We start from the raw sequence: 20,817 nt of genomic DNA on the forward strand, positions 1-20,817 counted from the left end.
TACTGCCAGATGTTGGGGAGAGAGGCAACGTATCCGGTGATTATGAGGAAAGTGATGTGCAAATACTCACAACACGACCAAATACAGAAACACTCTGCAAATAACACGGACCACAACACAAATGTTTCAAAGGGAACCAACAAGTGATGATCCTGACTGGAACATGATTAATGTTCAGCATCTACTCATCAGTGGTGTTGTTGATGACCTGAAAGGTGAGTTTTGTTGTTTTTTGTTTCGTTTCTTTTTGACATCCTGATCATATGATTCCTTGGCCTGTTGAAAATTTTTAGCCTAAATTAGCCTGACGTAATACACAATTAACTGTGAAACATTATGTAAGATGGCTAACTCTTGCAACTAAGTAACATTCAAGTTTAATGAAAATAAACTCCATAGTGCTTAATTAATGGTAAAAACCTAAATTATCCATGGCTACAGATGGAGCCTATTAGACTTTTCTTGCTTCAGTTCTTCATAATAATCCAACAGCTCATACAGACAGCATGAATGATTGTGAATGCTTACATAAGTTTGCATGCCAATTAAATTATTTTTTAATTAAGTCTCTTCTGCTCACCAAGGCTTTATGTATTTGATCCAAAGTAAAGCAAAAAAATATATTGCAAAATATTATCCTTGAAACAGCGGTTTTCTATGAAAAATCTGTTAAAATTGCTTGCTGTGGTCAAAGTTGAATTTTCAGCATCATTACTCCAATATTCAGTGTCTCATGATCCTTCAGAAATCATTCTAATATGCTGGTTTGCTGCTCAAGAAACTTTTCTGAATATCATCATTATTAAAACGTTGTGTAAATTTTTTTTTTCGTTCCTGAACGAATGCACATTTTGAATGAACTGGCTGCATTAACTAATTAAGCCAAATATAAGATCATGGGTGCTTCTCAAACAGAAGGCTGCATCCTTCCTAGACAGTTCCCTTTGAGCCTTCAAGTCTTGCCCAGAATTCAACACTAGAATGAGAGCCTGGTAATGACAACAGTCTGTGTCTTTCAGTGGTTTACATTATGAACTATCTCAGGAACCACATGAACTCCCTCCTGTCTACTTTAATTTTCATTTCTGTTACTAACAAGTGCCTGGAAAAGATGAAGATAAACACAGAGAGACTGATGAAGTTATTTAGAGCAGTTGTTCTCAGTGTTGGTTCTGGGAGCACACTGACCTGAACATTTTATATGCCTTCCTTATTTAACACACCTGATTCAGATCATCAGCTCGTTGGGAGAGACTCCAACTGAGTGTGTGTGGGTCTGCTGTTTATTAGAAGGAACATCAGTTGAGAAATTATTTTTTTTTGTGACATATAAGAGGTCATTGTCCTATGACAACATACTATAAGTTTCAAAACTTCATTAATCTAAAAACAGCATGTACTGAAACTAAGCTGCGAAAATTCTACTTCCTTTTATAAAATAAATTGTGAAGACACGTGAAGTTGGACACTGGTTAGATGATTCATCAGAATGAAGCTGCAGAATTGGCACAGCTGTGTTGAGATGGCGGAAGGATGTGGTTTCACTGCCTATAAATATGTGATTGCTAGAACAATACATTTCAAGAAAGCTTTGTTTATGTGTTGTTTACTTGTATATGTTTTTTTTTGTGACGATTACTTTATTAATTTACTATATTTTTTTTCATGTTTGCCACTGTTGTCAGTAGATAAAATATTACATTAATTCATGCGTTTGTCTTGTGTATTTATGCATAGCTTTATCATATGACAATTAAATTAAATTTAGCTTGTTTTGCTAAAATATATAATTTTCTGTAAGAAAAATGTAATATAATTAATTGGTCATAATTTTATTATTATTATTTTGTGTTAGTGATTTGCTTTAGTGGGCTATGACAAAAATGCAGTTCATTCTGGGGTAATATTTTTGTGAAATAAAATTTCAAGGAAAGAGTCTATATTTGTATCTTATTTAAAAAGGACAATCACAGTGAAAGAGGTTCTTAACTGAATGCGTAAAGACAATAGTCCAAAAAAAAAAAAAAAAACTTAAAACATAAATATCATGGGTTTCCATACATCAGCATGTGATTATATACACAGAAAAAAAACACAATGACACAGTTAAATATTTTGTATTATTCATGCAAGCCTGATGGATAAAACTAGTTAAATTCAACAGGGAAGCAATTTGCTTCTGGATGAAAAAGTTTGCACATAAAATAAAGAAATTAACATATTCAACAGATGATGATTTTGGGTTTATTTGGGTCATATGAAAAGAATATCTCTAAGGCTAAAACTGTGGGTCATATTAATGAAGTTGAAAGCATAAGAACTTAAATCAACTCGAAATGTAATGGTTATACAATCACAAAATAAAATGAGCTGCTGTTTCTTCAACAAGACCACAAAATGAGCAAGTTTTGTCAATATCAAGATATTTACAGATGGATTAAACCTGGTTAAACCTACTGGTTAAAAAAAGTCCACTTCCAGAACAACAATTCACAAATAATTTACTCACCCCCTTGTCATCCATGATGTTCATGTTTTTCTGTCTTCAGTCGTAAAGAAATTATGGTTTTTGAGAAAAACATTTCAGGATTTTTCTCCATATAATGGACTTCATTGGTGCCTGATTTTGAACTTCCAAAATGTAGTTTAAATGCAGATTCAAAGGCTCTAAATGATGCCAGACGAGGAAGAAGGGTCTTATCTAGTATAACGATCGCTCATTTTTTTCGGAAGGTAAAAATGTGTATACTTTTTAAGCACAAAAGCTTGTGTAGCACAGGCTCTGGGATGCACGTTCATGATTTACGCACTGCTGAATCATGTCAAGGTCACGCCGAATGTAGGCAGAACTACAGACCCAGTGTTTACAAAGCGAATGCGCAAAGACTAAGAAAGTGCAAGTAAGTCAAACGCTGTTTACAAACAAAAAGGTACAACGTGTCAGATGATTCTGAAGTTGTAGGAGAAAATAAGATGGAGTTTTTCACCATACTTTACCTTTTTGAGCCGGAGTACACAGACGATGAACTTAGACGTGATTCGTAGTAGTGATGGGAAGTTCGGATCATTTTACCGACTCGGACCTTTGAGTCTCGTTCAGCAAAAATGAATGAGTCTTTTTTTGAGTCATTTCATTCATTCTAGCAAAATCAGCATCACCTGACACCCCATAAGATGAACGAACGACTCGAAAAACCCGAAGACTCGAAACAGGTGAACTAATTCTAGTACAGAACCTAATAGGATGATGCACATGCGTGACTGAACCAATCACTCCATGAGACGACTCGTTCTTCCCGAGTCACATTAAAGATTCGCTCAAAATCATTTGTGCATCCAAGAGCCTGTGCTACGCACAAGCTTTTGTGCTTAAAAAGTATACACATTCTTATTTTTCAAAAAAAAAATGACAGATAATTTCGTTAGATAAGACCCTTCTTCCTCGGCTGGGATCGTTTAGAGCCTTTGAAGCTGCATTTAAACTACATTTTGGAAGTTCAGAATCAGGGGCACAATTGGAGTCCATTATATGAAGAAAAATCCTAAAATTTTTTCCTCAAAAGACAGAAGACAGAAAGACATGAACATCTTGGATGACAAGGGGGTGAGTAAATTATTTGTGAATTGTTGTTCTGGAAGTGGACTTCTCCTTGAAGTAGTCATGTAAATGAAACAAGAACAACAAAAACTGACACCGACTCATACAGAGGCATGAATTGGATTCATCTTCAAAAGACAATAACATTTTAAGTGACAGATTCTCACAGCTTCTCTCATCTTTGAAGGATCTCTTGTACCCAGGGGTGGGTAATAATGGTCATTTTAGAGCATTTCAGATGGCCGTTTAATTGTATTTAATTATAAAACCTTTTACAATCTATAATAATATTAAACCTATTTCATATTTTTTCTAAACCTTTTTGGATATCAGGACAGGCACCTGTGATTCTGGCCAAATTGAAGATACATTGTGTGTGAATCTGCACATTATAATGTAAGCATCATTAATGATGTTGTGGCTAGCGCTGTTTTCTCATATTAAAGTTTCTCGAAGCCGGGGTTCCAGGTGTCAAAATTAGATTTTACTGGCAAACAATAAAGCCGAGATGCTCAGCTGCACACATCTGAAATGTTGGGTCTCACTGCCCAGGTTATATACTCTCCTGCATCATCCTCCATTGTTTTTCACACATTTTTATATATTTATTTATTTTTACCTTTGTAATGCCATTTTTTCTGACTTTACTAAATGTATGTTGTTTTTTTATTATAATCTTTTAGCTAATTTTTAACTAAATAAATTAAAATAAGTTACTAGTTAAGTATTGTTTAATGAGGCTAAGTTGGCAAGTCAATTTAATTGTTTAATGAGGTTATGAGATGGTTTTGAATATAGAAATATAAAATGATTTTAAGCAACTCAAATTATTATTACTATGAAAATGGAACTGAAAGTGCCAGCAGGTGGTCTGATCTCACAAACTACTGTTATAATAAATGAATCTCTCTACACTGAATGCATTACTTACATGGTGTCTCCACTTTGTTATAATGAGAGGATCTGAGCTTGAATAACTCAACAAAAAGCACAGAACATAAACTGCAGTCTGCTTTCACAATCTGTGAAATCTGTGAGAATCAGGACACAGAAACATTTCCATTAGCTGCAGTCTGTAGGCATTATGGCCAATCACAAAAAAACAGCACTGTGAGGCTAACCATACACACAAATTATCTTGTGTTTCTGTATAAATAAAGCACAAACTGTCACACCCCTGTGGACTGTTTTGTTGGTTTCGCCCTCCTGTGCCTCCTTGGTCTTTCCTGTTCCGTTTCTTGTTATGTCATCATTGGGTAATTACTTTCACATGTCTGTGTCTCATTAGCTGCCTTTATAAGTTTGATTCAGTTCCATTGTCGCTGTCCTATCTTAACCCTTTAGGCGCCAGGGTTTTGTTTTTTTTTTGTTTTTTTGAAAAAAATGCTGAATTTTGACATTAAGATTTCAAAAGCTTGTGGCTTGAAAGGGTTTAAAGATAGAGATCTACTGTAAAATAGAAAAATGTTGGGCATGACCAAAAGTTTATGTGGGGTGTAAATATACTAATCTAATTTGCATATTATGAGGTCGTAAGGGGGGCGGCCATTTTGAATTTCACAATATTCAGGGAATAGTTTTTTGGGTTTTTTTGGTCTTTTTATCCTCATTCCAAATTATCAGAAAAGAGCAAACCAACAATAACACTGGAGAAAGTACAAAATTATTCTTATATTAATATACTATAAAGTAGTAAAACGTATGTGAACAGTAGCCTTCTTTTTGATCAGGTCATCAGTAATATTCAGGAAATAATAGATATTGAATGGATGATTGAACTTATTTGCATGTGATTTATTTTTTGTTTGTTTGTCTTTTTATCTTTCCAAATGATTAGAAAATAGGAAACCATTTGAACTTATCTGCATGGGTTTTTTTTTTTTTTTGTCTTTTTATCCTCATTCCAAGTGATCAGAAAAGCGGAAACTAACAATAAAACATAAGTACTACATTATTACTATATTACTATAATATACAGTAGTAAAACGCATGATCCAGATCACCCCGCTGCCTCTACCATGTCTCCCGGCTCTCGTATGCACAGCGCGGCCACTCCCACCTCTGTGGGGCGCTGGATCCAGAGAGCTAGTGCTACTTCCAGCCCCACGTTCACCCCTGCCACCCCCTTCCCCGTTGGGCAAAGGGTCGAAATGAACACTTGTTTGTGCTTTGTGAACACTCTCGCCTTGACGGCAGCACCATTGCGCTGTAAAGATGTACCGGGAGATGTGCGATTATTAGACGACCGATCGTTATTTCCAAAAGGCAAATATTCCCCTTCAGAGTCAGAATCGGCGAATAACATGTGCAACACATCCTTACAGTACAACTTTTTATTAGCCATTTGCCGATTTTCTCTCACAATTCACTCACACACTATGAACTGAACTTGTTTATGCACCTTTAAACAACTAAATGTATCCTTTAGTCTTCGCCAACTTACAGTGTGAAGAGTACAGCGGTTGTCCCATGTCCGCATTTTTTTGATCGCAATCTGCAAAGAGAGAAAAAGATATACGTATTATTAATTTTTCTGACATTCTCCAATCTGTAATTTATTTTAAACATACATGTTTGGATCAAGTGGACACCGATCTCTCTACATAAGGAGTAAAAGTGTACCTCTTGACCCTTGGATTTACGGATCGCCTTGAGCACCTTGCTGTAGCTTTCCCTTCCTAACAAATCTCGCAGTTTGTATAATTTGGACAAAGATTCTGAAAAACAAAAGAGGCTGCAGAACAGGTTAAGTTATCCTATAATAAATTACATGTCCAATATAATAGCACTGCTGTCTATTTTCAAATGTGTTACTTATATTTGTTAAACAAGCAAACTAAATGTACATGGTTATGGTTTACAGTTACGTTAAGTAAGGTGACATTAGAATTACAAATTAATAAGGTTTTAAAATAATAAAATGTAAAATAGAGCTGACAGCTACTCACTGGAAGTTGGCTTGTAATCGGGGAGTTCTGGGACAGACGGCTCGGGAATAGCCGGGTCTGTGTCAGGCTCATTCTGGAGCTCAGATGGTCCCGGGACAGGTTCAGGCTCTGGATCAGGATCAGACTGACGTGGAGGAGGAGACTCTACTCTCGTCCGTCTGCAATGGAGGAAAGGCTTCTTTACGGCCTTCCAAGCTCTCTTGAAGAAGGCATGGATTCTGCTCCTCCTTTTGTCCTGTTTAGGAATTCTTAATTGAAGAAAAACAGAGAGGAAAATATTAGTGACCACAGACAATGATCATTAAAGATGTGTCTAGTGCATGTTTACTTAGAAAAACAATGAAAAAGCAGCGCAGTGGATTTCAAAAACACTTGCGCTGTGAACAACCCCTTACAACTGCCACAACTAATCAATCAAATCTGTAATGCAAACATTTAAATATATTAGTCACAAAAAATATTATTCAAATATTTACCAACAATAACATGCGGCTTATTTTTTAATGATTTAGTTCAGTTGTTACTACTAATTTCACCTGTTGGGCTTTTGTCAGCAGAAGGCTGTTCATTCACTGCTTCTGAAGCCCTGTGTGACTCGGCAGGTTGCTGTGAGTCAGCTGGCAGTGAATCGATGCTCCACTCTTCATCATCGACCCACTGACAGAAGCCGTTGCAGAAGCTGATGTTGTCCAGCCATGCAGCCGCTTCTGTCTCATGAACATCGCCCTCCGGCACGGACACAGATGTTGGGCACATTATGAAGCCGAAAGTGGACAAACTCTGTGTAAACTTGAGTGTTTAAGTTCACTAAGTCTGTACACTGTGTGTTTCTGTCTGCAGACTTTCATACGTAAAGTTTCTCTATGACTCTGCAAACACTTTCAGGTGTCAATCTTTACAACCGCTCAGATTTTCACCAGCAGCTACTGTGAATCAAGTCTGTGAGAACTGCCGAGCTGAAGTCACGTGATTGACGAACATTCGAAAATGGAATTATGCAATAGCGCAATATATGTGTAACCAGGGCAGGAATAGCTCAGTATTTAATTACCCTGGTAATTTTCCCCTTTAAGATTTCTCGCTAATGCAGTTAAACGTGCGGTCCCCTTTAAGAGTTTGAGTACGTGCATGAGAGTGAGAGTGAGGCTAGCAGAAGATGCTAACGGCGGAAGGGGCTGGCAACACTGGATTGTGACTGGAGCACTAATGGCAGGAAATGACGCTAGCTCTGGCAGCAATCTGGAAATGGAAGAAGAATCATGTAGCGGGAGTAATGGAGGGAATGAATGGTGGAAAATAGTTAATAGTGCAAAAAATTTGAGAGATGGAAAACTGATTATCATATGTTAAGATGAAAAGCAACAAAAGAAGGCTTTAAACATAAAGTCAATGCTTGGATACACTGTGTCGTGCACAATGTTAAATAGAAAGCCATGGGTAAGAGGTGCAATTACTGGAATCCTACTGAAGTACCTGATGATCAAATTAAAAAATCCATTGAAGAGGGAAAGGTAATTGGAGTAAAAAGGCTCCAATATGTTAAAAACAAAGAACGGAAGGATAGTCTATCAGTTATGCTTCAGTTTGATGAAGAAAAAATGCCTACTAGAGTTAAAATAGGTTATATTTGCTACCCTGTAAGAGTATATGTACCCCCACCATTGAGATGTTACAAATGCCAAAAATACGGACATGTTAGTGCAGTATGCAGGGGTAAGCTAAAATGCGCAAGATGTGGGGGCAATCATGAATATGGTAAATGTGAAGAAGGAGCAAAGGCAAAGTGTTGCAACTGTGGTGGTGAGCATAGTGCTGGGTTTGGAGGATGCTCTGCACACAAACATGCAGTGAAAGTGCAGAATATTAGGACATCTGAAGGGGTGACTTATGCTGAAGCAGTCCAGAGAGTAAAACATACTGAGCAGATACAGGGAGAGGCAAGGAATCCTGTTGTACAGAGGAAAAATAATGAGGATCGATTGGATGTTGGAAAAATGGAATTTGTTTCATTTATGGCTGAGGTGATAAATTGTTCTGCACAATCAGAAAGCAGAACAGAAAGAATCAAAATCATAATAAGAGCAGCAGAAAAATATCTGGGTGTAACAGGAGTAAATTTGGAAAAAATAAATATGTACTAAAGGCTCAATGTAGTACTCAAATTCCTTGTGGAAATACATAATGGTTTTAATGATTTTGCAATGGAATGCTAGAAAGTCTTATAGCAAATGGGTTAGAATTAATAAAATACATTAATCAACTTGATAAGAAGCCTCAAATAGTCTGTATTCAATAAACTTGGCTTAAACCACATTTAAATTTCGTTTTACATGGATATAACATTAGGAAAGACAGAAGGGTAGAGAATGGAGGTGGGGTGGCTACTTTTATCAATAATTAATTACAATATTCAAGCATTAATTATATCAAGGAATACGAAATAGTAATGGCAGATATATATGTTGGGAAATAAATAATTAAAGTTATAAATTATTACAATCCTTGTAGAAGAATAAGTAAAGAGTTAGAAAAGATTATTGGGCCAGGAAATCAAAAAATAATTTGGTGTGGGGATTTTAATGCCCATAGCACTTTGTGGGGAAGCAATAATAATGATCATAATGGAGATGTTATAGAAGAAATAATAGATAGTCATGGCTTAGTATGTGTCACACCCCTGGACTGTTTAGTTGATTTCTCCCGTCAATTCCCCCTACAGCTTTGTGTGTTTTGGTATTTCCCTTATTGTCTACACCTGTGGTTGTAATCAGTCTGTGTATTTTTAGCGTGTGTTTTCCCCCTTTCCTTGTCGGACGTTAATGTTACTACCCTGTGTTCCCTGGTGGACCGAACAATGTAGTCATGCAGTACAAATTCGGAATAAAGCTTTTAAAAAACTTAAAAAGAATTATTTGTTTGACGATTTCATTAAATAGAAAAAAGCCCAAGCGGAAGTAAGAAGAATTGTTCGAGCAGCTAAAAAGAAATACTGGAGAGATTGGTGTAGTACGATTGGAAAAGATATTGACATAAGTGAAGTATGGGGCAAAATAAGAAAAATGGGAGGAATATATAGAAATCAGACAATACCAGTTTTAAAAAATGAAGAAGGGAAAATTGCAGTAACAGATAATAAAAAAGCTGAAATATTAGCTGAAGTGTTTGTTAAAGTTCATTGTGATGATAATATATCTGATAGTATTAAAAAGAATAGAATCCAGAATAAGAATCAGCATCCAGATGTGATGCAGAAAAGAAACTATGTTGGTGATGCATTAGATACAGAATTTACCTTATACAAGTTGAAAAGGGCTTTAGGGGGAGTTAGACAAACATCTCCGGGAAAAGATGATATATGTTATGTAACGATTCAACATTTGACAGATCTTTTAAAATAATTTTAAGTCTATTCAATAAGATATGGAATGAAGGAAAACTTCCTGCTTCATGGAAGCATGGGATTATAGTACCAGTAGGTAAACCTGGAAAGGACAAATCTAATCCAATTAATTATAGACCAACTGCACTAACTTCTAACCTATGTAAAATAATGGAAAAAATGATTATATATAGGCTAAATTATATGTTAGAAGCAAAAGGACTTATCTTACCATATCAGAGTGGATTTCGTGGGGGACGGAATTCCGTGGATGCTGTTTTAAGTCTAGAAGCTGATGTCAGGAAAGCAAAATAAAGAAGTATTGATTGCAGTTTTATTTGACATTGAGAAAGCATATGATACGCTTTGGAAAGAAGGGCTTTTAATTAAACTTGAAGGTATGGGAATTGGAGGTAAATTGTATAACTGGATCATGAGCTTTCTGACTGACAGAACAATTCAAGTTAGGATAGGATCAGAGTATTCCAGGGTATATAAGCTAGATAATGGAACGCCGGAAGTGTATGCAGTCCGGTGCCTTTTAATATTATGATTAATGATGTTTTTAGTAATGTTAAAGGTGACATTGGAAGGGCACTGTTTGCGGATGATGGAGCAATATGAAAGAGAGGACATAACATTGAATGTGTAGCGAAAAAGTTACAAAAAGCAATTGATGATATAGAGACATGGGCAAATAAGTGGAGTTTTAAACTGTCAGTGGCTAAAACTCAAGTCACTGTTTTTAGTAAAAAGAAAAATGTTTCAGAAGTTAAGTTGAAGCTATATAATCTGGAATTATAGCTGGTGCCAGCAGTTAAATATCTCGGGGTATGGATGGAATCTAGATTGACTCTTGTTACACATACTAACAAGTTAATCAAGAAATCTAAATCAGGAATAAACATTTTACGGTGTTTATCAGGAGTGGGTTGGGGTGCATGTACACTTTCATTAAAAAGAGTTTATATTACTTTAATTAGATCAAGTTTACATTATGGTAGTACACTGTAAAAAGCAACCTATAGAATCTACTCAATATAATGGGGTAAACTGATGTAACAATTTGCACTCAGTTTGTTTGGGTAGATTCTATCCTATATGTCTGAGTAAAGAATACCTGAATCTATCAGCTAAGACAAACTAAAAAAAAAAGTAGGTAAAGTCTACACAGCAAAAAGCCCAGTGTTAAATGAACTCTCCCGGGATTTTGAGTCCATACTCAAGAGTATTAAAATGAACACTGAAGCAGTGTTAGAGTTAATGAGGTAATTAAGTGATTCATTGAGTGATGATTGACCATTATTAAAGACGCCTGATGTTAATAAGCAGAATCACCAAAAGGAGAAAATCTAATTTTGTAAGTTGCCATTATAGTGGTCAGTGTTAGCATTAGTTTAGCTCTTTACCAGTAACTTCTTAATATTAGATTTTATTTGGGTGTTATAATTGAGTTATAACAGTCAGACAAACCAGAAGAAAAGAGCTTTTGTGGTTTTGAATATGCTTTGACAAAGTCAAGAAGTAGCAATCAGAATAAGTGAGTTGTATTTTGTTTATGTTGGTTTAATCAGACAGGTGTTTCTAAAATTTATTTGACCGGAAAAAATATAAAAAATTTTAAGATTTAGACACACAGACATCAACAATCAGCATGAGAATCACAACAATGGTGACCAACAAAAACTTATGTTGTAGCCAATCAAAACTCATCCATATTTCCCATCATGCATTGTGGCATGAATAAATTATGAGCTGATGATTTCCGTGATGTTTAGAGTTGATCTGTTTCTGAATATGCTGTTTGTCACCATTTTTGAGATTCATATGCTGATTTATGATGTCTGTGTGTGCCTAAAAGAACAGCTTTTGAAAGTTTTTTTTTTTTTTTTGATCGGAGGAGCTTGTAAAAAGTCCATTCAAAATTTAAACAAAAATTCAGGCTTTATCATTTTTTTGCAGCTGTGAAACCACAAGGCAGTTGTAATAAATAAAGGATATAGAACTCTAAATGGTTTCAGTGGCTCAAATTAAGTTTATTTTAAAACAGAATTATCACCACTGCATGACTTTTGCTCTTTGGCTTGTCTGGCTAGTTTAACTAAACAATTGAACAAAAGCTAATATTAAAAAGCTACGGGTCAAGAGCCCAACTAATGCTAACACTGACCACTATAATGGTGACGTAAACATTTTGGTGTCTTCAATAATTTTCAATCATCACTCAATGAATCACTTAATTACCTCATTAACTTTGACACTGCTTCAGTGTTCATTTTAACACTCAAATAAACTCCAGCGAGAGTTCATTTAACACTGGGCTTTTTGCTGTGTAGACTTTCTCTACTTTTTTTAGTTTGTCATAGCTGTTAAATTCAGGTATTCTTTACTCAAATATATAGACAAACGGAGTGCAAATTGTTACTTCAATTTACCTCATTTTATTGAGTAGATTCGTAAATTTAGGTTTTCTTTACTCAGACATATAGGATAGAATCTACCCAAACAAATTGAGTGCAAATTGTTACATCAGTTTACCCCATTATATTGAGTAGATTCTATAGGTTGCTTTTTACAGTGTATAATATATGGATTCGCATCCGAATCATTACTTAAAAAGATTGAAGCAATTCAGAATCAAGCTTTAAGAATATGTTGTGGTGCTTTTAGAACATCTCCCATCGCAGCTATGCAGGTTGAAGTTGGAGAGCCCCCGTTATATCTTCGTAGGTGTAAATTAAGAATGAATTATTGGATTAATATTAAAGGCCATAAAGCAAGTCATCCAGTTAAAGCTGTGTTAGAAGAATGGGAACATGGAATCAAAAACATCAAAAGCTTTGGATGGTCTACTTATAGGGAAGCACAGGCTGCTGGCATTCCAGATTACAATGTTAGTCCAGCTGTAATAATTTCTAATATACCACCATGGCTGTTCCCAATGCCAAAAGTTGATCTACACTTACAAAATATATTGAAGAGTGATAAAGAACCCCCAAGAATGTTATTGTACAGCAATATTTAGAGCAGATTTATTCATCATGGTTACATGTATATACTGATGGTTCTAAAGATCCTGCTTCTGGTAGAACAGCCACTGCAGTATATATTCCTAAATTTCAAAAAACTATAAAGAAAAGGATCACTGATCACATATCAGTATATGCTGCAGAATTAATTGCCTTGATGTTAGCACTCCATTGGGTAGAAGTTACAAAACCGAGACTCGTGTTGGTTTGTTCTGATTCTCAGGCAGCACTGACAAGTCTTGTAAGTGGGTTAAAATCATCAAAGCAAGACATTATTTATGAGATTCTAGCAAGTTTGTTAAGATTAAGTAATATTAGCTCAATAATGTTCTTGTGGGTTCCTGCACATGTGGGAGTGGAGGCCAATGAAATGGTGACAAACTAGCAAAGCAAGCTCTTAAACACTCAGAAATAGAAATATATGTGACACTTAGCAAGGAAGAAGTTAAAGGGAAAATAAGGGATTTTATTAATAATGAATGGCAAAAAGCATGGAACAGTGATAATAAGGGTAGACGTTTGTATAACATACAACCGCAGGTACGTAAGGGAAGAAATTAGTTTAGAAACAAGAAAGAAAACACTATTAATACTCGCATCCGAATAGGACATTGTGGGCTAAATCATTTATTTAAAATTGGAAAACATGAAACAGGCAAATGCAATTATTGTGGCCAAGCAGAAACAATAGAGCATGTTTTAATAAGCTGTAAAAAAATATGAAAAAGAAAGATTAGATCTCATTAAGGTAATAAATAGAACGGGTATAAATACTTTTAGTATACGTAACCTCTTGAAAGATAACCCAGAACAATTTAAAGTATTTAGTGCAATTATAAAATTTATAAAAGAAAGTGGACTAGCAGGAAGAATTTAGTGTTTTTTTTTTTGTTTGTTTGTTTGTTTTGTTTTTTTAACTGCTTGTTGGGGCTCCACAATCCAGTCTGGTTGTTGGTGGTAATGCACCAAAAGTTGGTTTGCCAGCCACCATAAAACATTATTAGAAGAAGAAGAAGAGAGTGAGAGTGCATCAGACGGCAATGGAGAAAGCACAGATAGAAGCGGCTGTTACAAGTGAGGAGGAAATCGCTGACAAAACTGTTAGTTGGATATAATCCAAGCGGTTTATGGACTCGTGGACCCATGGTGGTTGCTGTTGTGTGAATGCAATGAGTGGAGAATTTTAATTCGTTGTCTATCTAAGTTTTGCTGCTGCACGTGAGAGATCTCAGATTGGGAAGGGGATTTAGGCCTACTTCAACAGAGATTGAGCATAAGCTAATTTAAAATATGTTTTGAACGCTGTAATCACGTAAAATAACGTAGTATATTGCACGTATAGAAGGAATATGCATTAATTGTTGTGTTTTATGCTGTTAAGAGGGGAGATTCAGAATAAATCCTTAAATGGAGATCATTTTTGGATTTGAAATTTTCAGTCATGTATCCAAATAGAAGTTTCAGCTCATAGTGAGTGACACCCTCTAGTATATCATGCATTATATTAAAGGAATAGTTGGAACAAACATGAAAATACTGTAAAGTGTTCAACAAAGAGTCTCTTTTAACCCCATATACAGAGATCAACTTTGTATCTGACTGAATGTCCCTGCAGTGCATCTCAAAGCTGGCTTTATCACGGACCACCACCCTTGGGTCATCCACACTATAAACATCTGGGCATCAGATTATTCAGTTAGACACAAACAACAAAAGTAACTAGATAAAAAAGTTTGTCAAGACAAACTTTAAGTTGGCTTGAGAAAGCCGGTTTAAGTTTAAGAAATTTTAAAAAGTTTTAAGTTTGGATGGTTTTCAGTCTGAAATAATTTGAAGTTTAAAGTAGTTTTAAAAGGTTAAAGTTTAAATGGAGTCTGTCAAATAGACAGATAATTAACATGTTAGTATGATTCTAACATTAGCAACATTAACAAGTTACTAGCATTTTTAACATTATTAGCAAGTTGTTAACATGTTGCTAGTCTGTTTCTAGCTTGATTAGCAAGTTGTTAACGTGCTGCTAGCATGTTTCTAACATGTTATCATGATTAGCAAGTTACTAGCATGTTGTTAACATAGTTCTAGCATAGTGTTTCTCAAGGGGGGCGGTCAGGACAAGCGTGCGTGACTTGTCATTTGCGCGCAATACAAGCCCTTGCGCTCGATCTTCTCTCACCTGCTCGCCAACACTTTATTTTTGTCAGTCGTGGGGCGGGACTTGCTGTTTTAATTGTAATCTCAAACACCATTGGTTACCTCCTCTTTTCCGGAAGTCAGCTGTGATTGGACATCAGACATGGCTTCATCAACAGACCAGATGCATACAAGTTGTTTTTTTTTTTGTTTGTTTTTTTCTATAAATATAACATATCTGTTTTAATGAAAATGTAAATTGTTTATAGAATGCATCAGGGGTGGGCAATTAATTTTCCCAAGGGGTCACATGATAAAGTTGGAGAGGCCCGACCAATACATTTAACTCAGTTCTGCCCAGAATATTTTATATCTCTTTATAAAAAATAAATAAATGAATAAATAAATAAACATTCAATGAAACATTACAATCAAACAATGAAATGTGGAGCACATATTTATATTACTATTTAATGAACATTCACAAAAAAAAAAAAGTTTAAAAGTGTTTCAAAAATTACCATCAAACTTTGTACAAAAAAGCAATTATTTCAAAGATTAGCATGATGCAGTTTCAGCGTTATGGACGTGACATTTGCAGTCAAAACCTGAAACATAAGTTATCATAGAATGTATTCATGACCAATAACTTGTACAATCTATTTATATTTTTCTAAAACCCTCAGAAAAGTATCAGCAACAATAATAAAGCAACAGTATCTGCTGGATGGAGAAAAGCTTGGCAATTCACAAACCATAGGCTATATGCCTTTTTTGTTTTTTTCAATAAATTCGTGTTTTGTTTCTGAGGAAAAAAATCAATGTTACGGACGTGACAGTTCTGAAAGCTATGGAAATCCGTATGAAATGTTTTAAAAACGGAGACGCCTTTAGAGAGAAATGCAGCCTTCATACAGATTACATAATCAGGGGTATTTGGTTTTGTTTTGAATTTGTTTAAAAGTAGACATTTTAAACTTTATTTCTATAGATATATTTCTCATGTACAGTCATGTGAAAAAGTTCGGACACTCTATTAAATTTCATGGTTTTCTGTGTCAGGACATAATAAAAAATTATCTGGTCCTTGGCAGGTCTTACAATTTGGAAAATAAATCCTCAGATAAACATCATCACATGACATATCACACTGTGTCATTATTTATTTAAGAAAAATACAGCCAAGAGGGAAAGACCATGTGTGACAAAGTTAGGACACCTTATGAGTCAATTGCCTGTAGCAGCAATAACTTAAAGCATTCATTTTCTGTGTGACTTTATCAGTCTCTCACATCGTTCTGGAGGAATTTGGACCACTCTTCTGTTCAGCGTTGCTCCAGTTTATTGAGGTTTGTGGGCATTTGTTTATGCACAGCTCTCACCACAGCATTTGAGTCAGGATGAGCTCTAGACTTGGACTGGGCGACTGCAACACCTTGATTCTTTTCTTTTCAGCCATTCTGTTGTAGATTTGCTGGTGTGCTTGGGATCATTGTCCTGTTGCATGACCCAATTTTGGCCCAACATTAGATGTCGGACAAGTACCTTCGCATTTGACTCTAGAATACTTTGATATCCAGAGGAGTTCATGGCCAACTCAATGACTGTGAGGTGCTCAGGTCCTGTGGCTACAAAACAAGCCCAAAATGATGAGCCCTCCTCTAGCATACTTGTCTTTTTGTATGAGGTGTTTGTGCTGATATGCTCTTTAGGTTTTCACCAAACTTGGCACTGTGCATTATGGCTAAACATCTCCACTTTGGTCTCGTCTGTTCAAAGGGCATTATTCTAGAAGACTTGTGATTTGTTCAGATGCAACTTTGCAGACCTAAACTGTGCTGCATTGTTTTTTTTTTTATATAGAAGATGCTTTCTTCTGCCAAGCCTTCCAAACATGCCATTTTTGTCCCATATTTTTCTAATTGAGGTGTAGTTCTTGAGTCGTTTGCCATTTCTCTGAGCTTTACACGGTCTGATCTTGGGGTGAATTTTCTGGGACGTCCACTCCTGGAAGGAGAGGTGTCTGTTTTAAATGTCTCCCACTTGTGAATAAAGGTCAGATTGTTTGGAAATGGCCGTATTAATGTCCTCAGATTGATGGCAGCAACAATTGCTTCTCTAAGATGATTGCTGATGTCTTACCTCCTTGGCATTGTGTTAACACACACCTGAAGGCTCCAGACCAGCAAACTGCCAAAGCTCATGCTTTTATAGAGGCACTCAGACTTGCTGATGATCAGTTAATCAAAGGTATTTGATTATCAGTGCTTGACTGTTATTTACCCTCTTAATTTCAATGTTAACAGTAAGAATGTCCTAACCTTGTCACACATGGCTTTTCCATTTTGGGTTTATTTTTGTTCAGTAAATAATGACACGGTGCAATTTGTCATGTGTTGTTGTTCATCTGAGGTTTTATTTTCGAAATTTTAAGAGCGGCCAAGTACCAGTTTTGTTTTAATGATGTCCTGATATGGAAAACCATGGAATTCAATAGGGTGTCTTAACTTTTTCACATGACTGTATGAGTTTCGGTTCTTTTTTGTGACGCGCTTCAGAGACAGAGCTGGCAGAATGCACGTCCTGTTTGTTCTCATTACTCTACAAAAGCAATGTTTGTCGTTATTATGAGCTTACAGAAATAAAATTAGTTTCATTATCAGCAAAAATACAAGTGATCACGTGGACGCTTCTGTTATGCATTAGGTGAATTCCACACTCCGCATAAACAGGTTTATTAAAATAAATCTTGACCAGTCTACATCCGAGACAGATGCTATTATAATTTATAAATTGAAGGCTATTTTACGTTTTGAAATGATCTGATGGACTGATGCCGCTTGTCGATTATTATTAGTTGTTGTCCATAAAGATGTCGCTTTTAAATAAAATAAAATTTTAATTACTAATTTATGAACTAAATAATTAAGATAGATACAAAATAGGTTAAGTAGAATATGCTGAATATATGTTATTTTACAAATGTTTATAAAAATGCTAGCCTATGCGAATAAGATTGCAGTTTCAGATGATGATCCAGATGATCCAACGGTAGCCGCACGCATCTCAGACTGCTTGGCGGACATCTCAGAGTGGATGAAAGAACATCACAGCTCAGACTGAGCTCCTTATTTTCCCTGCCACTCCGACTCTACAGCATGATTTCACCATCCATTTAGGTACATGGTATTGGTTTCATACGGATTACTTACACACAGAATATGTGTTTTCGATTAAACTTACTTCATTTAAAAGTAGATATTACAAGCTTTCTATAGACATGTCTCTGGTGTTTGTGTCATGTATTCGCTGAGTTTTATTTTAGTGACGCATTTCAACTGGATATTCACAGAGACTGAGAAGACTGAAATGACACCCTGTATATTTTCTTTATTTACAAAAACCACGAACATTTGTTGATATGTTGAGCGTACACAAATAAAAGTAAACTTTCTACAGATTCAGGTGATGTGTTACTTTTATGTGTCCAATTAAAATTGAGTGAGCAATTCAAGGTCTTTTTGCTGACATCTGAAAAATATGCGCGTGCTCCCGCCTGCGGGTTAGCCGACCCCAGGAGGATAACAATTACCCCATCAAGTTCTGCCAGAAATCTTGGTGTAATCTTTGATGACCAGCTGACTTTCAAAGACCATATAGCTAAAACCGCTCAATCTTGCAGGTTTGCCCTACACAACATTAGAAAGATCAGGCCCTTTCTAACAGAGCAGGCCACTCAACTTCTTGTCCAGGCCCTGGTCATCTCCAGGCTGGACTACTGCAATGCTCTTCTAGCCGGTCTTCCTTTATGCACAATCAAACCTCTATAAATGATTCAGAATGCAGCAGCACGACTGGTCTTCAGTGAGCCCAAAAGGGCCCACGTCACACCTCTCTTTACCACCCTGCACTGGCTCCCAATTGCAGCTCGCATCAAATTCAAGACACTGATGCTTGCTTATAGAACAACCACAGGCTTGGCACCCGCCTACCTCCACTCACTGCCACCAATCTACACTCCTTCCAGAACACTGAGATCCGCCAGTGAGCGACGCCTCATTGTACCATCACAAAGAGGCACAAAATCACTTTCCAGAACATTCTCTTACACCGTTCCTGGCTGGTGGAATGATCTTCCCACCGCTATCCGGAATGCCAACTCCCTAACAACCTTCAAGCGACTGCTGTAAACCCATCTCTTTCGACACTATTTGACTTAGAAAGAAAAAAATATTTCTACTCTTTTCCCTTTCTAGCTGTACTTATCTGAACAATGCCTGTTTTATGGTATTATGAGCACTTCCTAAGTTGTTTTGCCTCTTTAGGACAAACCGCTTGATGTATTCCCCACCTGTAAGTCGCTTTGGATAAAAGCATCTGCTAAATGAATAAATGTAAATGTAAATACCACTTGGCACAAGCTGATTGGTTCACGTCGTGTACACAGCCAATGAGTTTGAACCTTTACCTTTAAATGGCTGGTCGGCATTCACTTGAGTGTGCTTTGAGTTCCTCTGAAACCCTCCACCTTCCCCTGCTCCACCTGTATAGATCTGCTACGGTTTATTTTGTATGGTACTGTGCAGCAGCAGTATGTCTTAAATACTCACAGCACAGTATCGCCATATGCTTTGGCAGTAGCAAGTTCCTGTACTTGCTTGCAGCAGCAGCAATAATCTACAACTACAGCAATAACCAACAGCAGCAGCAATTCAGCAGCAGCGTAGCAGATCTGTTCCGCCAAGACCAAATACATTAACATTGTCATATACATTACCATAATAAAATCTTCCCGAGAGTCGTCATGGAAGAAATAAGACCAAACAAGACGTGTAATGAAGAATATGAGAAAATATTTAGACAAAAATAAGAAAAAAGAAAAAAAACCTCTTACAGCTAACGGCAAACTCCATTTCTTGAAAGCTGTATGATCACGAACACATTTGAGATTGGTTGTATTGGTTGTATTGCGTGCACAGGCGTCCAATCACAGCTGACTTCCGGAAAAGAGGAGGTAACCAATGGCGTTTGAGATTACAATTAAAACAGCAAGTCCCGCCCCACGACTGACAAAAATAAGTGTTTGCGCGAGAAGGTGAGAGAAGATTGAACGTGAGGGCTTGTATTGCGCGCGAAGATTTGACAGGAGCTCGAGGTTCCCGTTTCCTCACGTGTAGATCTGTTTCCTCTCACGCCAGCATCAGTGGTGCACTCGGTTGTTAATGGCATTGATTTGCCGTCATATGAAACTTGCGAAAGAAAATGGTCTGCCACATCCTAACGCTGTCTCTACACTTGATACATCAAAACGCAGTTTCTATATCTATTTCTCAACTTGTCGGTAGCACAGGTGCGTGGAATCCCGCAGGCAGAAACAGAACGCGGCATCCGTTTACTGTAGCGCTCGCACTCAGTTGTTACTGGAGGACTGATTATAACAGGATCTATGTGCTTTAACACAACATGTCGGGCTGTTTGCGGCCAGTGTAGTAGTGGTGTTCGCTGATAGTTTACACCAATACTCCCGCTCCTAGACTTGACAGTGTATCATTTCCTTAGCAGTGACTTCAGTACTTTAGTGTTTGCTTGACTTTCTGTAGCGCAGCTGCTGCGTCAAAACAATAGCATTTAGACAAGATAAAGCAAGAGATGTTTTTTCTTGTTTAGAAATATTAATGTTAATATTTTGCTGATTGGCTGCGGTTTTTTGCTCCTTTTTGCTTTTGATAA

This window comes from Labeo rohita, unplaced genomic scaffold, assembly GCF_022985175.1.
Source record: "Labeo rohita strain BAU-BD-2019 unplaced genomic scaffold, IGBB_LRoh.1.0 scaffold_351, whole genome shotgun sequence".
In the NCBI taxonomy this organism is placed as follows: domain Eukaryota; kingdom Metazoa; phylum Chordata; class Actinopteri; order Cypriniformes; family Cyprinidae; genus Labeo; species Labeo rohita.